Source organism: Cherax quadricarinatus, chromosome 100, assembly GCF_038502225.1.
Source record: "Cherax quadricarinatus isolate ZL_2023a chromosome 100, ASM3850222v1, whole genome shotgun sequence".
NCBI lineage: Eukaryota > Metazoa > Arthropoda > Malacostraca > Decapoda > Parastacidae > Cherax > Cherax quadricarinatus.
In genome coordinates, this window is record NC_091391.1 from 5,256,435 (window position 1) to 5,270,938 (window position 14,504).

Consider the following 14,504-nt stretch of genomic DNA (forward strand, 5'->3'; position numbering starts at 1 on the left):
ATATAGTTAGTAATAGTGGAAGCGTTTCTTCATTTCTGGGTCACTGTACCTGGGTGGGAGATGGCCAATGTGTTAATTAGGTGAAAGGTTTAACCCCATAGGGTGTTAGTCGACTGGTGTGAGTTGCATCCTGGGGGACAAGATTGAGGACCCTAGTGGAAATAAGACAGACAGTCCTTGATGACCCACTGCCTTTCTTGGGTTATCCTGGGTGGTTAACCCTGCGGGGTTAAAAATTCGAACGAAATCGTATAGGAGTCAAACGGTGCTTGAAGGATGAGGCGGAAATCAGATTTGATTCAAGAGAAGATAGTTCCATTTTCTTGGATCAAGAGCCCTTCACTGGCATCAGTGCACTTCCCTCAAGAGGAATTTGTTAATACATGAATCATACTAATATACGATGATATAAACAATTACAGTGGACCCCCGGATAACGATATTTTATCATTCCAGAAGTATGTTCAGGTGCCAGTACTGACCGAATTTGTTCCCATAAGAAATATTGTGAAGCAGACCCCGATCGTTAAGCGGTGGTCCACTGTATTATCGTTCAGTTTATTAAAATCAAAATCAGAGATGCCTTGATGCTAGTGAAAGGTTCTCAATCCAAAGAACTGAAGCTACTCTACCTTTCCTTGCACTGAATCTGCTTACTTCCCACTCCCAAAGCTGCTGTGTGATCCCTATGGGTTTAGTGGTCTCCTTATAGATGAAAAGTATTAAAATCTACAAAAACTATTCTGCTGGTTGTCTTTAGAAGCCAATAATGCATAATGCAACTGAACTGATAGATTGAGATGTATTAAAATAAACTTGTCTGTCTATTTAGCTGCATCATATGGATTATCATTATATATTTTTTTCAGTCCTCGGCTTCAAATGCCGAACCTTAATGGTAGGAGGCACGACTCTCATCACCGGTCTTTGGTTGTTGGTACATCGTTATTATTAGCACTAACTTCATCTGTGCCATCATGTGAGTTAGGGATATAACATTTCTTAAGTGATTTGATAATTTCTCTTTGGATTTCATCCCAAGCTTCTGCAATCCATATTCACAATGTTGGAGCCCTTATACTGCCTCCTTTGATATGTCTTCTCTTGTTTAGAGCCCTTATACTGCCTCATTTGATATGTCTTCTCTTGTTTAGAGCCCTTATACTGCCTCCTTTGTTGTGTCTTCTCTTGTTTAGAGCCCTTATACTGCCTCATTTGTTGTGTCTTCTCTTGTTTAGAGCCCTCATACTGCCTCATTTGTTGTGTCTTCTCTTGTTTAGAGCCCTCATACTGCCTCATTTGTTGTGTCTTCTCTTGTTTAGAGCCCTCATACTGCCTCATTTGATATGTCTTCTCTTGTTTAGAGCCCTCATACTGCCTCCTTTGGTATATGTCTTTCCTCACTTCATCAAGAATAATAGTCACATTACCATACCTGGAACAATTCACAAATAACTCATAGTTGGAGAAACTTACGACTACATTTCGGTCCATCCTGGCAGACCAAAATGTCATCGTGAGGGCTACTTGTGAAGGGACTCGTATCATCTAACTGTTCAGTTTTAGTCTCATATTATCCATGAAAGCTCCATGGGGTAGTGGAGACGAACCCTTCCTCTGTAAGCCATGCATGTCGTAAGAGGCAACTAAAATGCTGGGAGCAAGGGGCTAGAAACCCCTTCTCCTGTATACATTACTAATTGTAAAAAGAAAATCTCAGGTTTCTTTTTAGGTCACCCTGCCTCAGTGGACGATGGCTGGTGTTGAAAAAGACTACCAAAATGTTTCTTTTTGGGTCACCGTGCCTTAGTGGGAGATAGCCAATGTATTAAAAAAAAAATTATTCACGAAAGGTTTCTTTATAGACATCCAATGGTTATAAAAGGCTTGTGTGGGAGGGCAGTAACTGTGTGGAGGGAGGGTAATTGTGTGGGAGGGCAGTAACTGTGTGGAGGGAGGGTAATTGTGTGGGAGGGCAGTAACTGTGTGGAGGGAGGGTAATTGTGTGGGAGGGCAGTAACTGTGTGGAAGGAAGGTAATTGTGTGGGAGGGCAGTAACTGTGTGGAAGGAGGGTAATTGTGTGGGAGGGCAGTAACTGTGTGGAGGGAGGGTAATTGTGTGGGAGGGCAGTAACTGTGTGGAGGGAGGGTAATTGTGTGGGAGGGCAGTAACTATGTGGAAGGAGGGTAATTGTGTGGGAGGGCAGTAACTGTGTGGAAGGAGGGTAATTGTGTGGGAGGGCAGTAACTGTGTGGAGGGAGGGTAATTGTGTGGGAGGGCAGTAACTGTGTGGAGGGAGGGTAATTGTGTGGGAGGGCAGTAACTGTGTGGAGGGAGGGTAATTGTGTGGGAGGGCAGTAACTGTGTGGAGGGAGGGTAATTGTGTGGGAGGGCAGTAACTGTGTGGAGGGAGGGTAATTGTGTGGGAGGGCAGTAACTGTGTGGAAGGAGGGTAATTGTGTGGGAGGGCAGTAACTGTGTGGAGGGAGGGTAATTGTGTGGGAGGGCAGTAACTGTGTGGAGGGAGGGTAATTGTGTGGGAGGGCAGTAACTGTGTGGAGGGAGGGTAATTGTGTGGGAGGGCAGTAACTGTGTGGAGGGAGGGTAATTGTGTGGGAGGGCAGTAACTGTGTGGAGGGAGGGTAATTGTGTGGGAGGGCAGTAACTGTGTGGAGGGAAGGTAATTGTGTGGGAGGGCAGTAACTGTGTGGAGGGAGGGTAATTGTGTGGGAGGGCAGTAACTGTGTGGAGGGAGGGTAATTGTGTGGGAGGGAGGAAGGGAGAGTAGCGTGTGAGTAGAGTACGCCAAGAGAGGATAAGTAAAAGAGAAAGAAGTTAACAAATACTCGCCCATCTACAGCCTCCTCCCTAAGCTCCCTGACAAATAACCCATATTTTATACAATTGTTTGTTGAAAGAAGAAAGACTAGTAGAGAGTCATACCTTCCTAGCACGAGTAAGCAGGCCTACTGCAGATTTAAGTTTGGCCCCAAAGTGGCTAGTTTACCGTATGCCCCATATCTATCCTGTGGACGGTAGTGCAAGAACATATGCGTGCACAAAATGGGCAAGGAACTCGGCACCAAAAACTTTTATAGTATGTCTGGATAGTCTACAATTTATATTTCACTTGTTGCAAGCAAATTTAGGATATATGCTTAAAAGGTCTGGTATATACTCCTTTATTCTTGTGTCCATAAAAGGTTTGGGCTAAGTATCTTTAATTTTCTGTCAGATACTTTGAATTTTTTGGGCACTATTTTCCATACTATTTTTTCCAGCTTCATTTGGAAATTTTCCACCTTTGAACCATTTAATGCCTTATAAAATTCCTCAAAAAGGGTACACTTATGCACAAGATATACAAAACATCAATAAGTTTTAACAAAAAAATCAGGAATCGATCTATACAGTGTCAGGTTTTGTTCGAGTATATACAGTACCGTACCGGAAACTAAACTGTAAGCAAAAGTAACTTCCTTCACTCAAAATGTTATGTACATAAAATAATTCAGTAAACACTATCTTTCATTCAACAACATTGGTATATATAAATGTGATAAAATGCAACAATAAAATTGCAACTGAAATAACCTCTTATCCTTTTCAATATATATACAATACTATACACTGAATACAAACGCCCCAAATTGTAATTCCCCTTGATTTATAACAGAAAAAATATTTGAAGTGATTAACACAGGAAAGTAGCACATAGCAGTATCATAAAGCTAGGAATTATACAACTGGTACTGCTTTGATAAAAATATTTTATTAACTATTTCAGTATCTGTAAAATGCTTGATTATCTAATGTTATTTCTCAATGCACAGAGTCAAGTGGCGAGAAGCCCAGGCTTGGCAAAATGATCGGTTCTGCGTACACTATCATCAATGTTGATCAATGAACGAGTAAATCGCAAATGGATGGAAAATAAAACAGACTGGAATCATGTTAATTTTGGTCACAAGATTGTAATCAGTCAGGTCTCTGAATTAGGCCAAAACATACAGAGCTTTCCTACTCCTGGTTTTGAGTAGGATCACTTGACTGAATATCTTTTCAAGATCAAAATTAACAGATCCTAGTTCATTTTATTTTACATATTTGGGATTTACCTGCTTATATGCTATTGTGACCAACACTGAGCATGGCCCAGGTTAGCGGAGTAGTCAGCTCTGCATATACTGTTGTGAATGACACGAGTATAGTCTTGTGGTAAGAAGCTCGGGCTAGCAAAATAGTCAGCTCTGCGTGTACTACTGCACTCTGAGTGACACTGCACTTCCACATATACAAGGGATAACTGAAGTATAATGAACACTTGTTAATTCTCAGTAATAACCCGCATAGAGACACTCAGGAGATTAATTGATCTGTGTATTTTGATCCCCTTCTGGGATCCTCTGCTGAAGAGGATCCCAGAAGGGGATTGAAATACTATATAGATCCATCTTCTGAGTTTTCCATGGGGAAGTGAAACAGAATTCTTCCTCCATAAACCATGCATGTCGTAAGAGGTGACTAAAATGCCAGGAGCAAGGGGCTAGTAACCCCTTCTCCTGTATATATTACTGAAGTTAAAAAGAGAAACTTTTGTCTTTCTTTTTGGGTTACCCCACCTCAGTGGGATATGGCCGGTTTGATGAAAAAAAAGTATCTGAGTTTGTCTCCATGTTTGATACTGAGTATATAGAAGTTTTTGCCTTGACTTGCAATGTGCTACCTTCTGAATCACAGCTGCCCCAGTTACCTTATGTCATTCAAGTAAATTTGGCTGATACATCATAAATACTATGGTAAAAATTTTGGCTAACGACATGAACGAAAATTACGTATGACGTCTTTATAACAACAGAATTTGAGAGTTCAATGACTCTACCATTTATTAAATCAAGTACAAAATAAAAAATATATTGTACTGGCAACAGGTCATTCAATATATTAATGTCTACAATGAAAATCTATGAATCTTTTATATTACAAAATATTTAAACCTTATGGAAGGTATTTAGACAAAGGATAATGCATGGCCAACCACCGCATATGAATGTTAATCATTTATACAACATGTAAAATTTGATAAAAAAAAAATGTTAAAATGTTGCATCTCCAGAAAGGTTGTGCTAAATTAGTCTGGATTTAACTTCAACTGGTTGTAACATCACTTCACCTGACCAATTTAGAATCAATAGTCAGCAAAAATTGTGTACTGTATACGAGAGCCAGCGCCTCACCATACAGTCACTGGGATAACTTTATATAGTCGTGTGTTTAGCTGATATCTGGGATGCAGTTATCAATGATGGAAATGTCGTCAATGGCATCCATCAATTCCTGCAAAGTAAAAATTGATGATTACAAAATTTTTAATAATTAGTGAAAGTTTTTTTTTTTATTTTTTTAACAAGTCGGCCGTCTCCCACCGAGGCAGGGTGACCCACCGAGGCAGGGTGACCCACCGAGGCAGGGTGACCCACCGAGGCAGGGTGACCCACCGAGGCAGGGTGACCCAAAAAGAAAGAAAATCCCCAAAAAGAAAATACTTTCATCATCATTCAACACTTTCACCTCACTCACACATAATCACTTTTTGCAGAGGTGCTCAGAACACAACAATTTAGAAGCATAAACGTATAAAAATACACAATATATCTCTCCAAACTGCCAATATCCCGAACCCCTCATTCAGAATGCAGGCATTGTACTTCCCATTTCCAGGACTCAAGTCCAACTATATAAAAATAACTGGTTTCCCTGAATCCCTTCACTAAATATTACCCTGCTCACACTCCAACAGATCGTCAGGTCCCAAATACCATTCGTCTCCATTCACTCCTATCAAACACGCTCACGCACGCCTGCTGGGAGTCCAAGCCCCTCGCCCATGAAACCTCCCTTACCCCTTCCTTCCGACCTTTTCAAGGATGACCCCTACCCCGCCTTCATACTCCTACAGATTTAAATGCTCTCCATGTCATTCTACTTTGATCCATTCTCTCTAAATGACCAAACCACCTCAACAACCCCTCTTCAGCCCTCTATTACTTTTATTAACTCCACACCTTCTCCTAATTTTCACACTCCAAACTTTCTGCATAATATTTACACCACACGTTGCCCTTAGACAGGACATCTCCACTGCCTTCAACCGCCTCCTCGCTGCTGCATTCACAACCCAAGCTTCACACCCATATATCAAATAAATCAAATCAAAGTTTATTCTCTAAGGATTACAATGCAGGGTTTACAGATTTTGGTTATTGTGTGGCTTACATGTAATAAAATACTAATTACAGAGGGGGCCACTAGAACACCTAGCAAGGCTAGGGATTTCGGGTAAACTTAGATTAATTCGTAACCCTAAATTATTACAAATTGTGGAGTAAGTTGACTAAATACTAAGTGACTAAATACTAGTTTGTGAGTTTAGCAATGTGAATGCTTTTGTTTTGGCACAATACATAGTTTATATATTGGAGTACCACTGGCAAACTTGTGACTAGTTAGGAATCATTATTTTAAGATTAAGATACATATTTCTGTGCTTATAGTCAAATGGGTGAGTGAGTGTAAGTGTCAACCACCAGGTGGTATTCGTGTAGTTAGTTGACAGGGTGTATCAGGGAGACAAGATGTTTTCTAATGGTAGTTTTGAAAGTGATGAATGTGTCTGCAGTTCTAGAGTTTTCAGGTAGGGTGTTCCAAATTTTAGGGTATTTGACATACATTGAATTTTTGTAAAGGTTTAGTCGGACACGGGGAATGTCGCAGAGATGTTTGTGTCTGGTGTTATGCCTGTGGTTCTGTCACAACTATCAAAAAAGCATTTTAGGTCAAGGTTAATATTGGAATTTAAGGTCCTGTATATGTAGATTGCACAGTAGTAAGTGTGGATGTTCTGAACAGGGAGTAAGTTTAGATCTATGAAGAGTGGGGGGGGGGGAGTGTTGCCAGGGATGGGATTTAGTGATTATTCTTAATGCGGCTTTTTGTTGGGTTATTATTGGCTTTAGGTGTGTTGCTGCAGTTGATCCCCAAGCACAAATAGCATATGTAAAGTAAAAGGACACAAGTGCAACTAATGTGACATAATAATTATTGTGGCAACGTTTCGCTCTCCTGGAGAGGAAAACGTTGCCACAATAAATGTCACATTAGTTGCACTTGTGTCCTTTTACTTTACATATTGTCGGTAATTCTACCAACTTTATTACAAATAGCATAGGTGAGGTATGGATAAATGAGTGAATGGTGTAGTGTGAGAAGGGCATTTTGCGGAACGTAGTATTGTAACTTGGAGAGGATCCCAACTGTTTTGGATACTTTTTTTGCTATGTGTTGGATATGGGTGCTGAAATTCAGGTTGTTGTCGAGGTATAGGCCTAGGAATTTGCCCTCATTATGTCTGGCAATTAGAGTGCTGTCAATCTTAATGTTTAGTTGTGCAGCACCTACTCTGCTACCAAACATAATATAGTAGGTTTTGTCTGTGTTAAGTGTAAGTTTATTGGCTGTCATCCAAGTTGATATTTTGAGCAGCTCCTCATTAACATTGGTGTTGAGGGTGGCAAGATTAGGGTGAGAAATGACATAAGTCGTGTTGTCAGCAAAGAGAATGGGTTTCAGGTGTTGGGATACATTTGGAAGATCATTGATGTAGATGAGGAAGAGCAGGGGACCAAGGACACTTCCCTGTGGAACTCCAGTATCAAGTGGCCGTGCTGATGAGGCTGTGCCTTTAATGGTGACATACTGATATCTATTAGTAAGGTAGGATTTGAAATATGCAAGCGCATGGCCTCTTATACCATAACGGTCAAGTTTGTGGAGTAGGATGCCGTGGTCCGTGTCAAAAGCTTTTCTTAGGTCAATAAAAATTCCTAGTGGATATTCCTTATTTTCCAATGCTGTGTAAAGCAGATCAAGCATTTTTACAATTGTATCATTAGTGCTTTTATTTTTCCTCAAACCAAATTGGCAGGGGTTGGGTATGTTTTGTGCCGTTATAAATGAATAAGTGTTGGTACTACTATACCTTCATACATTCCCTTCTTCGCCTCCATAGATAATGTTTTTTTGTCTCCACATATACCTCAATGCACCACTCACCTTTTTTCCCTCATCAATTCTATGATTAACCTCATCCTTCATAAATCCATCCGCCGACACGTCAACTCCCAAGTATCTGAAAACATTCACTTCTTCCATACTCCTCCTCCCCAATTTGATATCCAATTTTTTTTTACCTAAATCATTTGATACCCTCATCACCTTACTCTTTTCTACGTTCACTTTCAACTTTCTACCTTTACACACACTCCCAAACTCGTCCACTAACCTTTGCAATTTTTCTTTACAATCTCCCATAAGCACAGTATCATCAGCAAAAAGCAACTGTGTCAATTCCCATTTTGTATTTGATTCCCCATAATTTAATCCCATCCCTCTCCCGAACACCCTAGCATTTACTTCTTTTACAACCCCATCTATAAATACAGTGGAACCCCGCATAACGATTACCTCCGAATGCGACCAATTATGTTAGTGTATTTATGTAAGTGCGTTTGTACGTGTATGTTTGGGGGTCTGAAATGGACTAATCTACTTCACAATATTCCTTATGGGAATAAATTCGGTCAGTACTGGCACCTGAACATACTTATGGAGTGAAAAAATATCGTTAACCGGGGGTCCACTGTATATTGAACAACCATGGTGACATTACACATCCCTGTCTAAGACCTACATGATACTGTCAATGATGCAATAAGATCACAGTAAACAGGTGATATCACAATATGCAGAACAACCACTGTGAAAAAATAATGAACTTTCAAGTGTTTTCGTGATTTCTTGCATTAAGGAACTGTATTATACTGCCCCCCCCCCCCAGGGAGGTTCATAGACACTGGTGAGGGGCTCTTGATCTAGGGAACTGGATCTGTGCTCCAGTTCCCTGAATTGAGTCTGAAAGCCTTCCACCCCCCACAGGTACTGTATAATCCGTAAGGGTTTAGCGCTTCCCAATGATATTAATAATAACGTATTATACCGCCATATAAAAGTTAACCTAAGGACTGAAGGACTATGACACATTATTTTTTCTTTCAACATACAGCAGTCGCCCCGTATCCGTAGGGGATACATTCCAAGACGTACCGTGGATACCAGAAACCGATGATAGTAGCGAACCATATACATAACTTGTTTTCACTTACATATCTACAATAAAATTTAATTGATAAATTAAGCACAATAAGTCTAGAATTAGTACTTTCTCACTGATGTGAAACATTTCACAGCTTCTCTTAGGCTATGAAGAACTGCCACCATCACTACTTTTGCACTCTGGTGCCATTATTAACCCTTTGACTGTTTCCGACGTATAAATACGTCTTACGAGCCAATGTTTCTGACGTATTTATACGTACAAATTCTAGCGGCTTCAAATCAAGCGCCAAAGGCCTGGTAGGCCTACACGAGAGAGAATGGGTCTCAGTGGTCGGTGTGCACCCTGTGAAAAAAATCTGGGACCCAGCGGTGCATTGTGGGAATGCCATGTTGTTAGTCCATTTTCATCATGCCTCTCGGTAAGAAGTTCCTCACTCCTCGGCGGATTGGAGGTCTTTTGTTCCCAAGTGATAGCTCTAACAGCGATGAAAATGTCAGTGACAGTGAATTCCAGGGTTTTGAAGCGAGTGTTACCGGAAAAAGTGCCCAGGATAACGTAATTAGTGATGAAAACCCAGATGACCCACAACCTTCCACCTCTGGTGCTGTGCCGGCTTGTTCACGTTCACGTTCGCCTGTACCAGGACGAAAGAGGAAACTATTTGGTCGTGTACAACACCCACGTGTTAGCAGTGATAGTGATTTCAAGGTCATTGAAAGCAGTTCTAGTGACAGTGAGAGTGAATATTCCCCAGTGAAGCGGCAGTATGTAAGACGTAGCATGCGGTCTGGTAGTGTTTCATATGTTGTTCCAAGGGGAAGGAGAAACTCTGGGAGCACATCCCGTGGCCCTACACCATGACCTGATAGTGAAAATGACGATATTGTAACGATGGGTATGAATGGTGATAGTGAGGGAGGAGGCAGTGGTGGTGATAGTGAGGGTGGCATGGCCCATGTGGCACCATCAGCGGGCCACGCTACTACCCACGCTGCTGACGCAGCACAACAACCAGCCTCACCCTACCCCACACTCCCACAACCTGCACCACCACAACCTGCACCACCACAACCTGCACCACCACAACCTGCACAACCACAACCTGCACAACCACAACCACAGTACAATATCCAGACCCCACCAGCAGACCGCATCTGGGATTGGCAGGACGGCGACAAGTTTGTTCCCAGTCCCCATGACTTTGATGAAACACAAAGTGGAATAAAGCCATCTTGTCCACTTGGGAACAATGCCAGTGAACTGGACTGCTTTGAGTTATTCTTCGATGAACCCCTGATGGACATCATTGTCAGGGAAACAAACACATACTGTGATTACACCATGGCAAATACAATTCTCACCAAAATCACGGCTACACAAGTGGAAGGAGACAACTGTGGCAGAGATGTATCTGCTTTTTGCGACAATAATGCTTATGCCATATGTGTATAAGCACACTGTCACCACATACTGGGCAACAGAACGCCTGATTTCAACTCCAGGTTTTAGTGACATTATAGGTGTCAATCGTTTCCTGATACTGTTACGTATGTTACACTTTTCAGACAAAACCAGGTCTGACAGAACCGACAGGTTATATAAGATCAGAAATGTGTTTATGTACCTGAAACAAAAGTGCTGCATGCATTTTTATCCCTTTAGGAAGCTTGTTATTGATGAGTCCTTGATTTTATTCAAAGGAAGACTCTCATTCAAGCAATATATACCAAGCAAGAGGAAACGCTTTGGTATAAAGCTATTTGTACTGTGTGATTGCAGAAGTGGTCTAGTTTTGGATATCATTGTGTATACTGGCAGTAATACTTTGAGAGATACCATGAAGTTATTGGTTATCTCTGGTGATGTAGTTCGAACAATGATGGAACCATATCTTGGTAAGGGGCATATGTTATTTACTGATAACTGGTACACAAGCCCCTTACTCAGTGATTTCTTGAGAATGAACTTGACAGATGTGTGTGGCACACTGTAGACAGCCTGTACTGTCTGCACAGACAGCCCATGCTGTCTGTGCATGGTAATTGTAAACATATGCCAAGGTTCAATGCTGGCACTCGCAGAGGTGAGGTGCAAGCCTTTGCTGCCAATGACATCATGGCATTTCGGTGGCATGACAAACGTGATGTCACATTGACATCAGTTCACAGAAACGAAATGGTACCCAGTGGCAGGGACAACAGAGAGACCAATGAACCCATTCTAAAGCCTGCAGCTGTCATGGACTACAACCTCAATATGCGCTTAGTGGACAAATGTGACATGCAGATTGGGTTTGCAGACTGTGTACGCAAGAGTTATAAGTGGTATATAAAACTTTTTTTCCATCTTGTTATCTCTATGCTAAATGCTTATAACATATACAAGTTGAAGACCAACAAAACACCAAAATATGGTGAATTTAGCCTGTCAGTAATCAGACAAATAATTGCAAAGTACCAAGGAGCAACTCCTGCAATAGACCAGCGCCCACAGACGTCATCTCGTTTCAGGCCTGGTGATCACTACCCCATACAACTGCCTCCTACTACTGCCAAGAAAAATGCTCAGAAGAGGTGTTATGTATGTACACATACCACAAAACGCCAACAAACACACAGAGACACTCGTTTTATGTGTGAGGAGTGTGAAGTGCCCCTCTGCATATACCCATGTTTCAAAGAGTTCCACAAGCTGCAGCAGTTCTAGGAACGTGTTTAGTGACTGTACATATGTATATATATTATGGAACAATAGTAATAAACATTGTTTTGTATTGTTTGTTTGTGTAAACAAAGTGTTTACACAAACTAATAGTGATAAAGTTTGTTCTGTTATTGTGTTGTAAATAATGAGTGTATATTTGAACAATGCACCTTACATTGGTCTCACAGGCCACATAAGTTACCTGGAACAGAAAAATATTGAAAAATGCAAGAAACCTTTGAATTAGAGTAAATAAAAGAATACCGGGTGGGCGGCGGTCGCCGCTGTTGCCGTACGCACGTCACTTTCTGCAAACTTTGCGGCTCTATATCTCGGTAAGTACTGATGGCAAAAATTTTTTTTAGGCTTAACACTTTCAGGGTCCAAGGCCCAAATCTGGAGTCACGCACCGGTGTCCAAGAATTTAAAAAAAAAAAAAAATTATTTTTTCTTATGAAATCGTAGATAATCTTTTTGTGAAGGTAATAAAACAAAAAGTACGAAATTTGGTGGAAAATTGACGAAATTATGCTCTCGCGAATTTTGATGTGTCAGCGATATTTACGAATCGGCGATTTTGCCAACTTTGACTCCCATTTTAGGCCAATTACATTATTCCAATCAACCAAATTCTTAGCTATTTCACTAGTATTACTTCTATTCTATCGATTGAGCACAAGAAATCGCCAAGTCAACTGTTTCAACTACAAAATAAAGTGATCGGAAATTGTTAATTTGGCCAATTTAACACAAAGTTCAAAATATTCCAATTTCAAAATAGGGTCCAGAATGAACAATGTAGGCATTCCTGGGACTAAACTAACATTTCCTCTGTTCATTAGTTATGTTTTGAGGCTTTACAAATAAATTCCATTTTGATTTTTTATTCACACCAAAAAATAGAAGATTTACTGTTATGCAATACTGTAATAATTGTATAAATATCATCACCATATTTGTGAATGTATATTAGACCCACCAGCTGACGTGTATTAGACGTGTGAGGTCGTTTGTTTACTCTTGAATATCGGCAAAAATTTAACATTTCTGCTACTTTGAGCTCAGTTTCAAGCCATTTCCAGTGCTAAAACCAATCAAAATCATCTCTATTTCTGTAATACGTCTTCCATTCTATCAAATGAGACCAAGAAATCGCAAATATAACTATAAAAAACATACGAAAAAACACTGCAAAGTTGCTGTTTTAATAGAAAAATCATGATTTCATTTTTTTTTCTCTCATTATACACAGTGTGCTGCAGGATCTGTTTTATGTGGTGCACACATACCACATAGATGTATTCTCTCATATCTAGGCCCAAATGTACCACTCACAGTTTATCAGAGTGAGCTGAGCTCATGGCGTAGATCTACGGTTTGGACCCTGAACGTAAAGCCGTAGATCTACGGGACGGACCCTGAAAGGGTTAAAACACTACTAAAAATATTCCTAACATTTTCATAAGAAAAAATATTTTTTTTTTTTCGAATATTTGGCGACATAGAATGACAGTTTCAGAGAGGGGCCTGAAACAGTCAAAGGGTTAAGCAAAATTAAGGTTTTTTGGGGCCACGATAAACCATGGATAACTGAAACTGTGGATACCAAATCCGTGGATACGGGGGACCTACTGTATTGGTCGTCTCCCACCAAGGCAGGGTGACCTAAAAAGAAACACTTTCACCATCATTCACACTACCACTCTCTTGCCAGAGGTGTGCAGATATGACAATTTGCTTTTAATAATCCATACAGGAGAATGGGGTTACTAGCCCATTTCTCCATCTTTACCAAATAAATAAAAGTTCACTACGTGCATGAAATAAACGTATACAAAAACACAATACATATTATAATAAAGGTTAAAATTCAGTCAAATTGTATGGGTTAACACTCATGATGGTCCTTGTGGCAGCACGAGAAGAAAACGTTGACCCTGTGTAGCCTCTCCTGTGTAAGACTGAGAATAATGTAGAAAATACAAATGTTTCACTCTCCCATACTTACATAAGAACATAAGAAAGAAGGAACACTGTAGCAGGCCTACTGACCCATGCGAAGCAGGTCCATGTTACCCTCTGGCTCAGCGCAATGACCCACCTAGTCAGGTCACTTCCACTTAAGGAAGCTTTCACTCTCCCATACTTTCTAATCTTCTAAAAATTAATATGAGCCATCATTAACTTTGCACTTTGTAACTACTGAATTTCACATCCTACATTGATTTCCATACAGTTTTCAAAAATAAATTATGTTCATATTTTATTTTTTCAACAATCTGGCCATATCCCACCAAGGCAGGGTGGCCCAAAAAGGAAAACAAAAGTTTCTCTTTTTAAATTTAGTATTTTATACAGAAGAAGGGGTTACTAGCCCCTTGCTCCCGGCATTTTAGTCGCCTCTTACAACACACATGGCTTACGGAGGAAGAATTTTGTTCCACTTCCCCATGGAGATAAGAGGAAATAAACAAGAACAAGAACTAGTAAGAAAATAGAAGAAAACCCAGAGGGGTGTGTATATATATATGCTTGTACATGTATGTGTAGTGTGACCTAAGTGTAAGTAGAAGTAGCAAGACATACCTGAAATCTTGCATGTTTATGAGACAGAAAAAAGGACAC

The 14,504-nt window shown here is 40.4% G+C and overlaps 1 protein-coding gene across 4 annotated transcripts in view; it reads right to left on the reverse strand.

The window, feature by feature from the left end:
* Positions 1-3,169: 3,169 nt before the first annotated feature.
* LOC128704640 (RING finger and SPRY domain-containing protein 1) overlaps positions 3,170-14,504 on the reverse strand; it is a 68,980-nt gene continuing 57,645 nt past the window's right edge. For all 4 annotated transcript variants that reach the window (XM_070079603.1, XM_070079604.1, XM_070079602.1 and 1 more), the window contains exon 13: positions 3,170-5,338. The gene's annotated coding sequence lies outside the window, so the exon portion shown is untranslated. The remainder of the gene's footprint in view (positions 5,339-14,504) is intronic.